Source organism: Cydia amplana, chromosome 8 (genome assembly GCF_948474715.1).
Source record: "Cydia amplana chromosome 8, ilCydAmpl1.1, whole genome shotgun sequence".
In the NCBI taxonomy this organism is placed as follows: Eukaryota; Metazoa; Arthropoda; class Insecta; order Lepidoptera; family Tortricidae; genus Cydia; species Cydia amplana.
This window is the reverse complement of record NC_086076.1, coordinates 8261968-8279597: the sequence shown is the minus strand read 5'-3', so window position 1 is coordinate 8279597 and position 17630 is coordinate 8261968. Positions and strand designations below refer to the sequence as shown.

General features: G+C 35.1%; 2 protein-coding genes across 2 annotated transcripts in view; one reads left to right on the top strand and one right to left on the bottom strand.

Annotated features, from left to right (window-relative positions):
* Nucleotides 1-1596, bottom strand: part of LOC134650198 (four and a half LIM domains protein 2-like) — a 219234-nt gene extending 217638 nt beyond the window's left edge. Inside the window, exon 1 of the mRNA XM_063505130.1 lies at nucleotides 1591-1596. The gene's annotated coding sequence lies outside the window, so the exon portion shown is untranslated. The remainder of the gene's footprint in view (nucleotides 1-1590) is intronic.
* The window catches only part of LOC134650352 (uncharacterized), a 157587-nt gene that overhangs the window by 3121 nt on the left and 136836 nt on the right, over nucleotides 1-17630 (top strand). The window lies entirely within an intron of this gene.

The window sequence follows — 17630 nt, the reverse complement described above, 5'->3', positions numbered from 1 at the left end:
TAATAGGCCTTTCTCGCCCACGTTGAAGGATCCGTTTCAACAACAATAGTGTCATTATCGTTAAAGAATAAAATATGGCAATATTATAAGCCTATTAAATTATAACTTTAATGAAAGAAACAAGAGTAATCCCATCAAAAACATTGCATGTAAAAAGGTGCAAGTCTCGCAACGCTTATACTACAAAAAAGTTTTGAGATGTAATGTGAAACCAAGTTGGTTATTTTAATCAGTGCCAGGGGGTGTTAAAACGAATGAATAAGATATTTTTAATTTGTAATACATACAATGACATAAGGATCATCGTCACCTATTAAAAATAATTCTAATTGAACATAACGCTAGCGCTAATTGCAGTTTGAGCATTACACATATTTACGAGTACCTACGGTACGAGTAAAGCATTATGTGCGATTGCCAAGTCATTGTATATATGTATTACAAGAGTTATTACAAGAGTTATACGGCATATTTGTATTACAAGAGTTAGACACGAGTGACATCAGAGTCGAATGCCGGAAGCCGGAAGTCTATTTTAAAAACTACATGTCAACAACGACACAAATAATAAACCACCACAAAGGTGCAATTACATTGCTATATTTCTAACAGTGCCTCTTTGTTTTGCTCGACTTGGCGGGGGCACTGCCGTGCCCCCAGATGAATAAGTATGTGTATGTTTTCTATGGGATTTTCTTACAAAATGTTAAACCCATTCATTGCTTTTTACAAATTGATTGTCTTTAATAAAAATACTTCACTAATAAAAGTAAATAAATTATAGGCACCACGAATTAATTTTAAATCGATTCATTAGAATCTTTAAATTTTATTTGTAAGTAGTAAAATTTACTGAAGGAATCCTTAAAAAATATAACTCATGCAATCACTAACTAATGTATATTTTAATTTGAGGCTCAAATTTGCTGTCGCGCAAGTTTTGAGACTAGACTAAATTGCGTAATTATTTTATACCTAATAACATCGGCCATGATAAAACAAAACAGAAGTTTTTTTTAATTCCACTGAACGGTTGAGGAAGTTAAAAAACTTGACCATTAAGTAATAAACAGGGCAATCGAATTATCGCCAAACGTTCGCTATTGATGTCGTTAAGTATGTGTATTGTATGAAATTTGTATCCGAACCGATTCATAGACGAATTTAACACTATCGGGGGCGACCTTTTAACATGTACAAGAAATTTCGATATCTAATCAATTCCGAAAACCGAGTACAGAAACACTTGCAACAGAATTTAGAATAATAGATTCCGAACAGTAAGATAAGATGTAAACACGGGTTGCGCTACATTTGTAGTACCTACCATACATACGTACATATACGTATCTACCTATCATCTTAATTATTGTCATGCACTAACGTCCCACGAAATTTTGCATAGAAGAATAATAGAATATACAGTAAATAATATACAGTAGCTGTATCACAAAAATGTAATAAGTGTAGGAATACTTTTTCCCAATTAGGTAACTTTCTTTTTCAATTTGTTTCTAAAGATTCCAGTAGCTACCTATGCCTACAATTTTTGATATTGGTAGCAGAGTAATACGGCGTCAGTAAGTACTTCACAAAACTTGTTGTCTTTTTTTTAAACGCTATTATCCCAAGTTCCTTGAACACGTATGTACTTGTACAAGGAATAAGTACCTACTCATATGTGTGTATGTACTTTCCTACTAAATCTCTGGGAGACCGAGCTTTGCTCGGAAAACATATTAAAACTCACAACTGCGCATTTTCCCAGAGATAAAACCTTCTATTGTTAGAGCTATTTCCTAGATCCCCGAAATATATAATTATACAAGAATTGCGCGTTTAAAGGTATAAGATACCCAGACCATCCCAGATTAAACTATAAATATTACATCAAACCTATAACCGTTTTTTAGCATCAAAAACAACGTAAGGCGTGTCTTTTTATTGATAAATACTTTAGAAAAATAAGTCACGGCATACATGTAGAACAATTATAAATCATCTACGATCATTTACATTCTTTTTTTAAAAAGCGTTTTTCAATAAAATATCAGGTCAAGAGACAAGATTGTTTTCTTTTCCGTTTTTCCTATGTGATAAATCTTTTTTTTTTCAGGTAAAATGTATATTTATGATGCCTGCCATGCCATGGTGGTCGACATTATATTATATGTAACTCGACGCAAGGTCAGTATAGATTTAGTTAATTAAACGAAGAAATTATCATAATTAAATTCTAATTGTAGCCTACTGTATTTGCATCTTATATCTACTACCGTTGTGTCAATAATTATAATTATAGTTAATAACTTCATTTTTTTAAATTTATAAACTGCGGGCTACAAAATTTTGTTTCGTAACGTACTTTTTCAAGATACAAATTTAAGTATTATTGACAAATAATCCCTGCGCATCATCAATTTTTAGAACGTTGGCTTGTAGAGATGTTTGTGAGCTCGATTGTACGATTGACATTATGGCTAGCCCCCTTTCCAATATATACTAAATTGTTAATGAATATAGGATTTTAATAAAGCTACAACATAGAGTCTGTGCGAAAAGAGAAGAGTCGTGAAATGTATGGGATCCAATACATTTTACGACTCTTCTCTTTCCGCACATACTCTATCAAATAATCAAGTCGACATAGTTCCTTATTAATAACGTATTTAGTCAAATATTAAGTAGAAGCCAGTTAATAACTCGGGGTGACTTCTACCACTTGACTTTTGCACTTCGATGCCTACTAATAATACCGACAATGCACTTCTCCAGCTGTGCATGCAAGTATTATTAAATCACTTACCCCGCCGCCGCTCTGTTGAGGATTTGTCTTGTCTCTTTCTTAAACACATAAACCGAAAGAGATATAAGTTAGAAAAGCGGCCACTGGTCACTACAGTAAATCAATTACTGTGACAGTTTATATTAAGCAACGGTTTAAATTTTTGGGTACCTATTCCTTGTTACACCAATAAACAGTTATTGGTGTCATCCTGTGACAAACAAAAGTGTGGCAATTCCTATGTAAATATGACGTTTATAATGGCGCTCTCTCACTCTTTCTCCACTAATATGCGAGTACGAGCGAGATGCATAGAAAGTAAATTACGTTCTCGATAGCGTTTATATCAGTGCCGAATTGGTGGTAGGCACACTGGTCCAGGACATTTATGTTATGAAGCAAAAGCGATATTGCAATTTTGCATTTAAGTAGTACAATAAACAATGGATAATTTAGATTATAGTAAATGAAATATCTCTCCAATGTATGAGTTGCTAGCATCTGTCCCTCGCGTAGGTGTCGCAACAGCGCAAATAAGCAAAGTTTATCTCTATTGTCAATGTTTAGGGTGTTAGTTAGTAAGGTTGACGTCAACTATATCTTCAATTTTGCACCTAATCCCATTGTAATAAGGTATAAATGCATACATATTGTTTGGACCCTACATACAAAGCAGTTTTATGCAATGTATTAAGTTACGGTTTCATAGTGCGCCATTAGCAAAAGGAGGTGATAAAAGGGCATTCAATCCGTGAGATCATATTTATGTTACAAAGATTAGTTAATCTACCAGTTATGCAAAAATTACCAATAATGTGGGAAATATTATGAAAAATGTCTGAAATTAGTATTACACATCGGCCAGGACTTATCACAGACATGTTCACTAATTAATCTAAAAGGTTCATGATAGGTATGTGATCTCACAGTTTACAAATTTTTTTTCAACAAAAATATGTTGTTTTATTGGCTTGTACGTACCGTACCTACTATAATAAAAACAATAAATTTCCTTTGCATATTTGTATAGGAAAAATGAGTCTTTTAGTGTCTTCAGACTCTTCAGTCTGTAAGCATTATTGGGCGTGCTTTTGAATCCACGAATAGGTACATATTTATAATTAAAATAGTAGAAAGTAGTAACGAATATACGCAAAGCAAAGCGCATTTACTGCAATGTTGACGCGGGAGATATGACTGTAAATCTGATTGATAAAGTGAGTGAAGAGTGACGGATTCAAAGCGCGACAACAATGTAACGACATCAACGCAATTTAACAAGGAAATTGACAGCGGCAAATAGTAGGGGAGCCCAAGAGGGGATTTTTGTGTTTACTCGAGCGCGTCCGATTAAGATATGAGTGATATCTTGCTACCCCGTGTAGTATACCTTTACCCCTTTTAGCCATCTATGTTGAGCCCTTGGTTGGTGGGGGGTTCAACAATTTGTTAATCAGATTGTGGATTTGGTCATATTAGTCCAAATTAACGCTATAAGTGTGCTATTACTAAATCTTATAATTATTTGCACGCATTTCCTTAATCTGACGGTTACAGTATAAAAATTAGGCGTCAAACTTGTGTTCGTCAGATTAAGAAAATGCCTACATATAAGTGTTATATTAAGTTCAGGACAAAAACGACCAAACCCACAAACTGCTTAACGATTTTTTAACCCTCCACCAACCTCCCGAAATTTAAAAAAATTGTAGACGCTTTCCGGCTCGCTGGAAAAAAAATATAACTTTTTTTTCTTCTTGTCATCTAATATTTCAATTCGTACAGACCACAAAGCTCGAATAAGTACACATTTAGCATCGTCCCCAACTAAAAGCAGCAGGCTTGGGCCACCCCACATTAGCGTCTCCCGAGCGTTGGCATCTAGTCAACTCTATAGCTGCTGCTAGACGCAACGTTGGCACAACTGCGAAGCCACGCCATTTTCCATAGCGCTGAGACGGCGACGCTCAAAAGACCCTAGTGTGGGGTCTCTTTTATGCGGAACACGTGTGAAGTGACAGAATTGTCAAAAATAGTACAAACCGAGATAAGTGTGTTCACCGCAGGCCATAGTTTCCGCCGCCGTCATAAAACTTGAAAGGGCAATAATAACATAATTAACATTTGCGGCTCGTTAATACTTCCTTTGGTTGAAGAAAAATATTTCCTTATGGCAAAGATATCAACCCAAACTAGGAAGAATTAATTGTTAGTTCAGGTTACTTAAGAATAGGTTTTGGGTATTATTTTATCACGGTAATCAAACTATATCTGGACTATTGCTTTCTGGTGATATGTACTTAAATAGATACACAGATCAAATAACGAAAATCGACCCTCTTATTTACATATCTATAATAAAGCTACCTACATAAATAAGAACTACAGAGACATTACCTAAACATTTTTTGCCTAGTATCTGAAAGTATTATATTACTTTAATAATAAAATAAACCAATTCTTAAAATTTACAAAAGTAAATAAATAGGTTGGAAACTTTTTCTGGTTTTTGACATCCACTACCCTGATTTAATTTTGATACACGCATGGCAAATATATTAGCAAATGTTGGCTTATGTAGCAAAAAACTCATTTAATGGACATGCGCGGATTTGTTACATCAATTACATTTTACAACGAAGTGAAACCGCTGTAATCCTCTTAGCCTTACTAGTCGTTGACCTTCCGGATTAATTTCGCTTTCTATTAACTTTTTTTATCAAGAGGATCTAGATCAAATTAACAACGCGAGGCCGATTCTGATTTAATAATTTGTTAGAGATTAGATCTGGTTTTGAGACGACTTTTACAGTCACTCACGCTGGTTGGTCCGCGTACGCGTGCGTCAGAGTGGTTATGTAGGAAATTGGTTCGCATTCATAGGTATGGTTGGTTTATGGTGCACTTTTTCCAATTTGTTCTTTGAAAGCGAAGTCTGAGTATGAGTAATGCGTCAGTTGAGAGTAGGTATATAGTTATTTACAAACACCCCAGACATCGTCTAGCCGTCTATATTGATGGCAAACACGATCAAACCATTTATTAGATACTAAGCAATAACGTATCCAATCCTAGACCTTTGCTTCAAATGCTTCAACTAAATTGTGCACCCCGAGGCGTATAGAAGCATTATAACGGAACTTGCATTTACCTCAATATCCCCTCGCGCTTACAAACATCATAAGTATATTCGCGAACTCATGGCTTTAATGCCTTTGGGCGCTAAAGTGATTTAATCGTACATCTGTTCCGGGTTAGAATGTATACCCAATGTCTTGACAACAGCTGGGAACTGTATGCCGACAGAGAACGATGGTATCTCGGACTTGGAGAATGTTGTGGCATTTGTTTATAATGCTGGAGTTATAAGCGACGACAGTATTTCCGCTAGGCACCGTTTGTAGGAGGAAACTTAAAAGTAATACCTACGATGTATAAAACTTTTCCGCAACTAAAATGCTTAAATACTTGGTATGATATGATTTTACAAAACAGGGGGGCTAGCCAAGATGCCAATCGTTGATAGAAACGACAATCGAAAGTTAAATAATGTAGGCAGGTGATTTTTCGTAGCATCTGTCATTCCGATACGTATAGTCGTAAATTTTTTCGTGTAGCGTTTGTCTGTTTACGATTATCATATTGGCTGGGTCTCCACTTATACTATTAGCATTTACTCTATTCTTCATTCTTATACAAATTATAAATTTATCAAACCAGGGGTGGCAGCTTAATTGCTTTAGTAAATTATTTTGCATTTAGGTACTTATACTCGTATGCTTACGACAATTTAAACTTGATGAAAATAAACATCAAGCACCGTAAAAAAAGTACACTTAATGCAAAAAAGTCCGGGAAATTTCGCTCTTTAACGATAAAATGGCGGCTTGATTTTTTAATCTTTACCTCTGTAGCTGATTTCGGTAAGTTATTCTATTTACATTTTTTTTTAAATTCTACGAACAAATTTATTTAAGTATATCTGCCCCTTTTGACCCTAATTGTATATACTGCAACATCAAATACAGATGCGACAAGACAGTACGTGCCATTCATTTGAGTCCATTGTGCTTTTGGCACAATTCGTGCCAATTGTGACAGATGCGGTATTGATGGTCACAATTTGTCACGAACAGATGGCGAATCTATTACGTAGCTTTCTGTAGCAACATTAATGTTTAATCGTAAAGTGATTTATCTTTCCCGGTTAGAGGTTTAAAGATTTACGAGTTATTTTGACTGTGTGTAAAGTTATAAAGAGTAGGTAACATATTAAAGGTTTGTGCTGAATGTGGCTTATGATTTATGTACATCGCAGGTCTTCCAACTTGTTTTGCATGATAAAAAATGTTAATCATGCCCGCCTTTATATGTTCGCTTGCATCAGATAGGTCCCATGAAACCCAACTACATACTAATAGTTTCATACATTTCACCTAATTGTATGAAAACTAAACGATTACCGATTGCTATCATGAAAGTACACTACACTAATGATTACAGTCTGAAGAGAAATTTTAATAGTCTAGCGAGATTCTTAATAGTGGCGGGAGACCGAACGTCAACCGGTCATCTGGCTGGCCCTGTATACTCTATGAATGCCCCAGCGCTATACATATAGGGAGTTGAAATCATGGGGGGGGGGACCCACTGTCAGTCTCGAGATTTATTATAAAATTTGAGTGTTATACCTAGGAGCCTGCATTTTGGGCTGGTAGCATCGTAGTTCTGTACCTAATTGTAATAACGTTCGCTAAAATTTTATTGTTTGTGAAGTGTAGAACTTCTCTGCTAGTCTGTGGGTATCAACCAAACCACAAAATACTGGTTTTCTTGAGTATTTAACTGGGGTAGCTATTAGAATGACGCGCTGCGCGCATTATCGCGCAGGTATTTAATTTAACCACCTCCCGCGCACAACAGGAAACGGAAGCCTCTGACACTTTGACGCTAATCTAATGAAAATATGGCAGCGACACGGGATTTTGAAAATTATCATGCTTGTATCTTGTCTTTGTGATAAATATTTCAATCGTACCTACATAATAAATGTAAATTAGTTTCATAGTCTCTCAAATACCAGACATAGTCAATTAGTAACTAATGATAAAAATAAACGGTGAACTTATAATTACAAATGGAGGCCACTGTAACCATAATAACTCAATCTTTATTGATGCGCGCGCTCTTTGATCTTCTATATGGAATAGTTATTATTATTTTGTTTATAATTAAAGCAACAAATCGATGGAATTGAGGAATACAGGGAACAGTTACTTATGCAAAATTTTATAAAATATTTTTTTCAATTTAACGCAATAATAACCATAAAATTAGCAATAAGATGAAATATCTTTTTTCTTTGTTGATTAAATACCTGTTATATCAATTAAAATAGCGATAAATCTTTGAATAATCGTCTGCGTTAGCTTACCTAACCAAATTTAACAAATACTCGATTTTAATTATCCAATAAACTCTACAATAAATAACTCTCTTCGAAAGGGCAATAAAACGATAGGCATTATAAGTTAAACTAATTAAAATATTAATTAATATTTATATGTGCCGACCGATTCTTTTTATAGCTTCAGCTAATGGCTCCATTACACTTATGTAAACAGACGTCGATCACACCGAATATCAGTCTACCGGCCCGATGGAACATGTTTGTCAATACGTTGAAATTTAGTTATATCCGGATATGGATCATGGTGGTCAATTCTACCAGCAAACATAAGAAAACAAGTCAAAATTTGCATTTGATTACTTTGCCTTACATGTGAATAAAATGCAACTTTGCTATCAGTTTTTGAACAATCAAGAGAGCCTTTACCAGTTGGTGTGGCCAAAAGAAGTTATCTTACTCCTCCGCTTGCAGTTGTGCTTTGTAAAATCTTGCATAGAATGTTTGTATGGAAGCCATTCGCAATTGAGTTTTCGTTTTCTGAAAGCAGTGAAAGTGCAGTAAAGTGGCTTTACTATCTTTACTGTCTCCGGCTATGCCTTTTCCTATAAGGTGCGTGTACACTGTGACGTTTAATTTGAATTAGGTATTACGGAAGAAAATTTTGAATATTTTTACAACATTGATTGCAGAGGTTAGTGCGAAGCAGAATGTCAGAAAGAAAATTTTAGTGGATAGAGAAAAGTATAGTGAAATTCAGGTGCCTAAATCATTAAAAAAAAACATAAAGGTCACCTACTGGGAAAATTTGATAAAAGCTTCATAGGTAAGGTCACTACCGACACGGCTAGGAGATCGTGAATTTTAGTGGTAAGTACCTATTTAATGTTATAGTGAAAACACACTCTCGGAAAGAACTTTCTATGAGGCAATACCTACATGAATCGAAATATGCATGTATAGTAAGATTAATATGCGCTCAAAATTAAATTGGTAACATTATAGTGCATCACAGGTGGTCTTGGCGTTTACAATCGCGGCTAAAATGGCGGGCGGCGCGTACGCCGATTGCATCCAAGGCCGGTGATGTCATCCCGCGAAATGTCGCGAAAGTCTGCGATCCAAGTCTTGATACGTTTTAACGACCGTTTCATTAACCAGCCTAACTAGGAGAAGGAAATCGTCTGTGAATGAATCATGTGATAAATAATAGAAAGTTTATTATAACGAAGTAGGCACTGAAAAATTCAGATAAGCAAAGAGTTATTGACCTTAATTACAGTACTTTGGGATTTGCAGTAGTTCGAAAATACTTATCTATTTCTATTACCATCTATTACGCTGGGTGAGAATACGTTTGTGCCATACGCCACTTACATTGGTTTACACTCAGGAGAGCGAAAAGAAGCAAAAAAAAATATTTCTCGAAAAGTTTTACATTTAGGAAATATTGAACTTATTTATCATTTAGGCACATATGTTTACTATTTATAAAAATATACAAATATTGTGAATATAGTGGTAATCATGAAATAAAAGCACTTTTATTATTGCCATATCCGTTTTTGATGAGTAAATGTTAAACTTACAATGTATGATATGACACAAAAGTTTTGGATATGTCACACTTTTGTGATAATTTTCTGTTAACAGAGTGTAATTATCCTATAGTAAAATGTGGATATGGCACAACATTTATGAAAAATATGTTTTTCCAAAAACCGATTAGTGTCAATTATAGCATATTTTTTGTTATTTTAGAAATCATTAAAAAACAATTTTGCTCAAAAATGGATATGGCACAAACGTATTCTCAGCCGGCGATTAAATTGATATTGACGTGGCTAACATGACCCTTTCGCCTGATACATCAAATTGGATCATTCCTCTGATCTCATTTCATATTAGAGGGACGTTTACACGAGCATTTGTTTTGATCAGTGATGTCATCTAATAGTTATGCGTGACTTAGGGATGACTTAGCCTTGGGGATGTGATTGTCCACAAGAGAACCAGTAGCGATCTGTTCTAAAACTCTAACAAATGTTCTATTTAATTTAATCCCGTCTACAATCGCCACTTTTTTACCCACATATCTACAATGTAAGATTGCCCATCAAGTATTAAAAGTTCGAAAAAAATCTAAATAATGTCAAGTGTCATTGAAAGTATTGAATTCAGAAATAAATGTGATTTCCTAGAATTTACAATTTCATAGGCAAAGAATTCTACGTTAAGAAAATTCTGCTCGAAACATTATTTGATGCATATGTTAACCGAATTGGTTAAATAATGGAGCGATCAGAAATATCGCAATACAAATTACCTTTTTTCATTCATGCGGTATTACTCTTACAACACACATCGCCCAGACCATAAAAACAACACCAAAATGAATATGTATCTTAAAGAAGTGACCATACTGTTGACACAGATGCGCTACTCCTCTTTGTTATAAGTTAAATAACTCTTTCTACGGGCCCACTCGCCTGTCGACAAAGCTCCGTTCCAATATTCATTAGGTTTTCTGTGGACCGTTTAGAATTCGGAATTTACTTCTTAGGAGAAAATAGTAGGTATTTTTTTGTTGGTTCAGTCAAACTTAGTTAGTGGATAACTGTATTTTTTACGCTTCACTTAAGGGCTACCGTATCATCGTACCAACTGGTCATCTCTTTTAACAAAATATAACATAGCATAATAAAATAATATAGGTATTATGTACTTACATCATGTTTTTGTAGCAATTATCAAAATGCAAAATATTAATAAATATTGCGAAGATAATTCTGTCTTTTTGTCTATCTGCACTGAAAGAATTTTTTAGTTGGTTTTACCATATTTCAACAAAATTTATGGGTTAATATAGCACCTACCCTTGAGTTTTGTTGAGTCAACAAAAACTGTATTGTTGATCAGTTACGGTAACTTTAACTTATTGCATATTTGTTGATTCAACATTTCAATATAATGGTAAAATTAACCCTCTAACAAGGGGTTAACATAGCACCAACCCTTCGATTTTTAGTTGTTTTTATAAGTAGCACAATGGTTAATTTAACCGTCTAGCAAACTATTAATTCATTACTTAACCTTTACATTTTTGTTAGTTTTACTAGTTTGCACTTGGTGCAAACCTGTAAAAACAACAAAAACACAAGTATGTTTGTGTTGAATCTACTTACTTTCAATGGTTAGTTTTACTAGTTTGCACTTGGTGCAAACCTGTAAAAACAACAAACCAAGACAGTAAAATTAACTCTCTAACAAGGTTTGGTTTAACGTACTTGAAATGTTAAAAACGCAAGTATGTTTGTGTTGAATCTACTTACTTTCAATGGTTAGTTTTACTAGTTTGCACTTGGTGCAAACCTGTAAAAACAACAAACCATGACGGTAAAATTAACTCTCTAACAAGGTTTGGTTTAACGTACTTGAAATGTTAAAAACACAAGTATGTTTGTGTTGAATCTACTTACTTTGAATGGTTAGTTTTACTAGTTTGCACTTGGTGCAAACCTGTAAAAACAACAAACCATGACAGTAAAATTAACTCTCTAACAAGGTTTGGTTTAACGTACTTGAAATGTTAAAAACACAAGTATATTTGTGTTGAATCTACTTACTTTCAATGGTTAGTTTTACTAGTTTGCACTTGGTGCAAACCTGTAAAATCAACAAACCATTTCAGTAAAATCTACGTGTTTTTAATGTTAGATTAACCCTTTTACTCAAGGTTGTGTTAACTGAGTTACTATATTGGATCAACTCTTACTATATTGTTGGGTCAACCCAATATATTTTAAATATAGCCAACAAAATCGTGGTGTTGATTCAATCAATGTTTTGGTGTTGAATTTACCTGATTGATAGGTTAAATGTACTTTCAAAAAGAGGTAGGGTTAACAGTCCTGCACTGTTGAACCAACTTTTGCTGTAATAGTTAGGTCTACATGTATGTTTTGTTGAATTAACCTCGATTAAATAATAAAACTAACAGTGTAGTTTTGTTGAGGCAATAAGTGTCTTGGTGTTGTATTAACCTAGAATCAATAGTATTTTCAACAAAGCAGTTTTGTTGTGTCAACATATACTAATTTTATTGGGAATACTCAAAATGTTTTGTAGTATCAACCTAGATAAAATAGTATTTTCAACAAAACAGTTTTGTTATGTCAATGAGTGCGTTAGTGTTAAAAATACCTAATCTTAATGTTGAATTAACCTTTAAAGCATAGGTTGGGTTCACTTCGATTAAATGGTAATTTTAACAAACTCGTTGTGTTGATTCAATCAAATGTATTGATGTTGATATTACCCGCTTTAAAGGTTAAATGTACTTAAAAAAAAGGGTAGGGTTAACAGTCCTGCAATGTTGAACCAACTTATCTTTTAATAGTTAGATCTACATGTATGTTTTGTTAAATTAACCTCAATTAAATGATAAAATTAACAGTGTAGTTTTGTTGAGGCAATAAGTGTCTTGGTGTTGTATTAACCTAGAATCAATAGTATTTTCAACAAAGCAGTTTTGTTGTGTCAACATATACTAATTTTATTGGGGAGTTCCATTTTGGACGCCGTACCGAGTAGTCGTGCCCAGAGCAAACAAATAAACCTCATAAACGCGCAACGAAACAATAGCACCCATCGCCAGATGGTCGAGCATCGCCGCGCCAACATCTAAGAGCCATCTCGCGCTAAAGCTCTCGGGTCGCTTGGTTACTAAATTACAGAATCCCGTGAAAGTGTTTATAGTTACGGTTATCAGTGCACCCCAATTATAAAATATTTACGTGTACAAGTGCGTTAATCTGTATGCGGCCCGTGCCTGCGCAAGCCCACCGTGACGATCGTAGGTGCGATCGCTGCTACATCAGCGGTCCAACGTCGAGACGCGGCGTCTGTCGTCCCCGCCTACACCACGGCCAAACTTGGTGAGATCGCTCCGAATCTGCTTGCTCATAGGCTAAAGACGCCCATCAGGCCCTAAACCTAAATCCCTACCCTAGGTAGGCAACCTAACTACGACTAAAGCTAGGCCCATAATACTACCCTAATCTAGATAATAACTAGACATATTTTGACGGGTCTACTCTTCGACAATCGCTTGTTAATCCTAAAGAGCCTTAAATAAGCGAATAAATAATATAGGAAGGCACACATATTTACCTTCAACTACCAATTGTTAGTACTCCATAAACGGTATAGTATATAGATCAAATATTGCACATAGTTTTCCCAGCTTTAATTTATACCAGCACCAACAGGCCACTGTTGGCTTCTACCGACTCATATCGTTATAGGTAAGGAAGGCAGATCACTTACCTACCAGTTGATTTCAGTTATATCTAGTTTCATCTACCTAGTCTTTTTTATTAATAACGCCTTATTTTGCCAGCCTTAATTCCAGTACCTCTAGCCTACCACCATCGAGCTAGCTTTGGCCCAAAGCGCGATTATTTAGTAGGAAAGCTGATTTCATAGCCAATTTAGTCCGTTTTTATTATTCACGAATTTAGTTTGGTGCCATTGTTCCACATTTAATAATATTAAATGATATCCCGAAATGGTAGATTATCCTACCTTAACAAGACATCAATCGTATAGGTGCAGAATAATATTATATATGTTGTATTCCAGAGAATCAATTATCATAAAACAAAGTATATCGTAACTACTTACACATAACAGGGACGATATTTGGTATTACCTACCTACTTTACTTACAATAACCCGAAGGCACATTGCTCCCCGGAAAGCCCGAAATATCCACATCTGCTGCTAAAAAAAAGGGATTTCTCTCTGCAACTAGTTGAAACAATACCAACGCAACTTATTTGTAAAAGAGTACACATCTGGCACTATTCATAGTAGTTCTACAAAATACGGTCATTAACAGTAATAATTATATACGCAAGGCACTACCTACGCAAGGGTTGTTTGCCTGCCATTGTCTCCATTTACAGGACGCCAGCGTGAACATAATAAAACAGACGGCCACAAAATCCGGGTTCCTTAGACAATTCTATTATACTGACAATAACGCCAAGATCCTCACAAACTTCATCAAAGAGTCCCGTATGCAACACGAACGAATAATCTTAAGAGACATGCTAAATAAGTCAGGAACAACGCCGAGGCCCAGTAAGATTCGCGATATACTACACGGCAAAACAATAACCAAAAGGATAAAATGCCTACGAATGTGCTACCTAGGACACATCCTAAGACGGCCAAAACCGCACCTCCTAGAAGTAGCATATATAACTAATAGAGCCAAAAAACTTGAAGTTGGCAGACCACTCTACACTTGAACTCGCTGAAAACTCGCTGACACAGAACATGGAGTATTACACCAGGCATCCATCTGAGTGGATCAACATAGCAGACGACAAAGGCGAATTCATCTAAGCAGCAAGAGAAATATATCAACTGGACGAAACCGACAGCGAATCAGACGAAGAAGAAACAGCACCTCGAATCGACGAGCAAATGCCATCTCATGAGGACATCGACGCTTGATACAAGATACTACGAAGACCGAAACGGAAACGACGAGCAGCATATCACCAACGCTCTCCTTCAACGACATAACCTACCCCACCTATCTTCCAATATTGGCTTGAGGCTGCATAGCCGGCTGATTGTAACTATCCCTCCCCATCCCAGAGCGTGTCAGTCCCTTAAAATTTCGTCCCCTGGTATGCCGGCTAGTCCGGAGCGGGCATGTCCCCGGCTGGGTGTGGCGCATTCTTGTCTTGTCTTGTCTTGTCTTGTCAACATATACTAATTTTATTGGGAATACTCAAAATGTTTTGTAGTATCAACCTAGATAAAATAGTATTTTCAACAAAACAGTTCTGTAGTGTCAATAAGTGCGTTTGTGTTGCATCTACCTGATAAAATATTGTTGAATCAACCTTTCGAAGTAGAGGTTGGATTAACACGAGCTAGAGTGTTGAATCAACTTTCGCTATAGTCGTTAGGACTACAACTTGTTTATAGCGGAAGTTGATTCAACATTGTAGCTCGTGTTGAGCCAACCTTTACTTCGAAAGGTTAATTCAAGGCTTTTTTTATCTGTGGAGCCTAGTACGCTAAATTGTATGACGGACATAAAGCATTCGTCCCTTTCTGGCAAATATGCGAGTGTAGAGGACTAATGCTTTACGTCGGACATAAAACCTAACAGACTAGGGGAGCAGGTACATAACGTGCAACACAAATGCAAACTTGATACAGCAAAACTGTTGTGTTGACAATACTATTATGTCTAGGTTGTTAATACTAGGTACAATACAAAACATTTAGTGTTCGCAACAAAATTAGTAGAAGACACTGCAAAACAGGTTTGTTAAAGATACTAAATTGATTCTAGGTTAATACAACATAATTACATACGTTTCTTGAATATTTTGATAAATTTACACACATTGGTCAAATTCACACAGATAGGAAATAGACACGACACTAAACAAAAATATCTTCTGCAGACGTAGGTACACATAGCCTTCAGCCAAATAAAATTGAGGTTAATTATAGCCTAACTAAGAAAACAAGTTGGTTCGGCATAGCAAGTACTGTAAAAAGAACATTAAAAAACGATTCATACGACAAAAAGTTTATTCTTAAACAATTGAACCTACCACAGGTAGAAAAAAATCGAATTAGATTTAGGTGGCGCGCATATTATGATACTTTATACATATATATATATAAATCATATATATATATATATGATTTAGATTTTAGATGTATACTTAACCCGAAACCTAGTGACAGTACAGTAGGTACTCACAAAACTGAACAACTTTTCCCAAGGAACATGGGTCATAGTATGAAAAACAAAATGGTTTTTGGGTTATATAGTACAATATTAGATTAAATATGTTTAAATCTAAAAATGAAAAGATTTAATAGCTCGACTGCATTTCAACCAGGGCTCGGAACCGGTTTTTTGTAAAACCCAAAATAGCCCAATATTTCTAATTATTTTATGCTCTTTACGTAGGACTGAATCATGTATTTAGGTAACAACTTCTTATTATTAGATTGTCCCATTAAAAATGAAATAATAAACCAAAGAACGAAAAAGAACATAATAATACCGGTATTTTTTTTATGAAGAAAAAACCGGTTCAGAGCCTTGATTTCAATTGCGAAACGACTACAAAATCGCAATGGGGTAGGTGGGCTGAGTTGCGTTCTCGCGCACGACTCCATACATCTGGCGCGACTTCAAGTATGGAGTCGCGCGCGAGAACGCAACTCATGCTAGACCGCCTGTGTATCATTCATTAATCTTTTTTAGTATTTACTCAGTCATATATGGCTGGCTCTAACAATATATAATTTATTATAAAATAGACTCTAAAAGGTAGCCAACCCCTACAAGCAATTCTGCCATAAAAAATTTACTACACAAAGCTGCCGTCCTAATATAATACGCAGTAACTATGTATCAATCTCATATAATATATAGTTATTGCATTATTCGGCTTATTCGCACTAGTTACCACCAATTACCAATGGTAACTACTCGGATTTTTTTAGTGAAACAAAAATCCCAGTAGTTACCACCAAATCGAACCAAACTGAGTTCATGGCAACATTGGCAACTAACCACTAAAATGCAACAACTAATAAAAACAGTACATACTGTTGTATAAATTTAATATATTGTACTTTAATAAATAATTATACTTAGCCGATTAGTGTTTCAGTAAACTGCCTTAAAAGTGATTAAAAATAAAAATAAAAACAGTTTTACCGGTGCAAGTGCAAAAACGTGGTATAACTATTCAGAATATTATAAAACAGAGGAGAGGAGTGGAGCGGAGAGCGGAGGATGTATCTGGGTACTTGTCGATAAGATACGAAGTATAAATCGGTTAATTAATATTTCATCATGCAATACATATCTCCAATAGGCACCAAATGAGGAACTATTGGAAGACTTGTAACGTTCTCTAATTCAAGGCATTCAAAATTACTCGTGCAATTAGTTTCGTGTAGCTGATACGCTTGAAGGTGGTCATTGAAACCAATATTAATAAGAACTTTACATAATAAAATAATGACTGGCTCTAATTTAAGTATATAAACAATTTTGTAAAATATAACTTCTTGCTACTCCGCTTACAGATATTGTGACTGAGTAGATGTCTTTTATAGCTTTTTATATTTTGAAAGCGTCTGTTGCATGTAGACTGTGCACAACTATATTCAGATAAATTATTATGTTTCAAGTCGAAATGTAAAAACAAACCTTTCAGGGATTTTAACTCGAAATTACAGATAAAGCAATTAAACGTCATTTTCACTAAAGAAACATTGATAGTAACTTACATTAAATCTGCAATTAAAGTGGCAACACTCGGAAATGTATGATCTTGTGGCGTGTGAATTTCATAAAAGTACCATTGTATGAACATC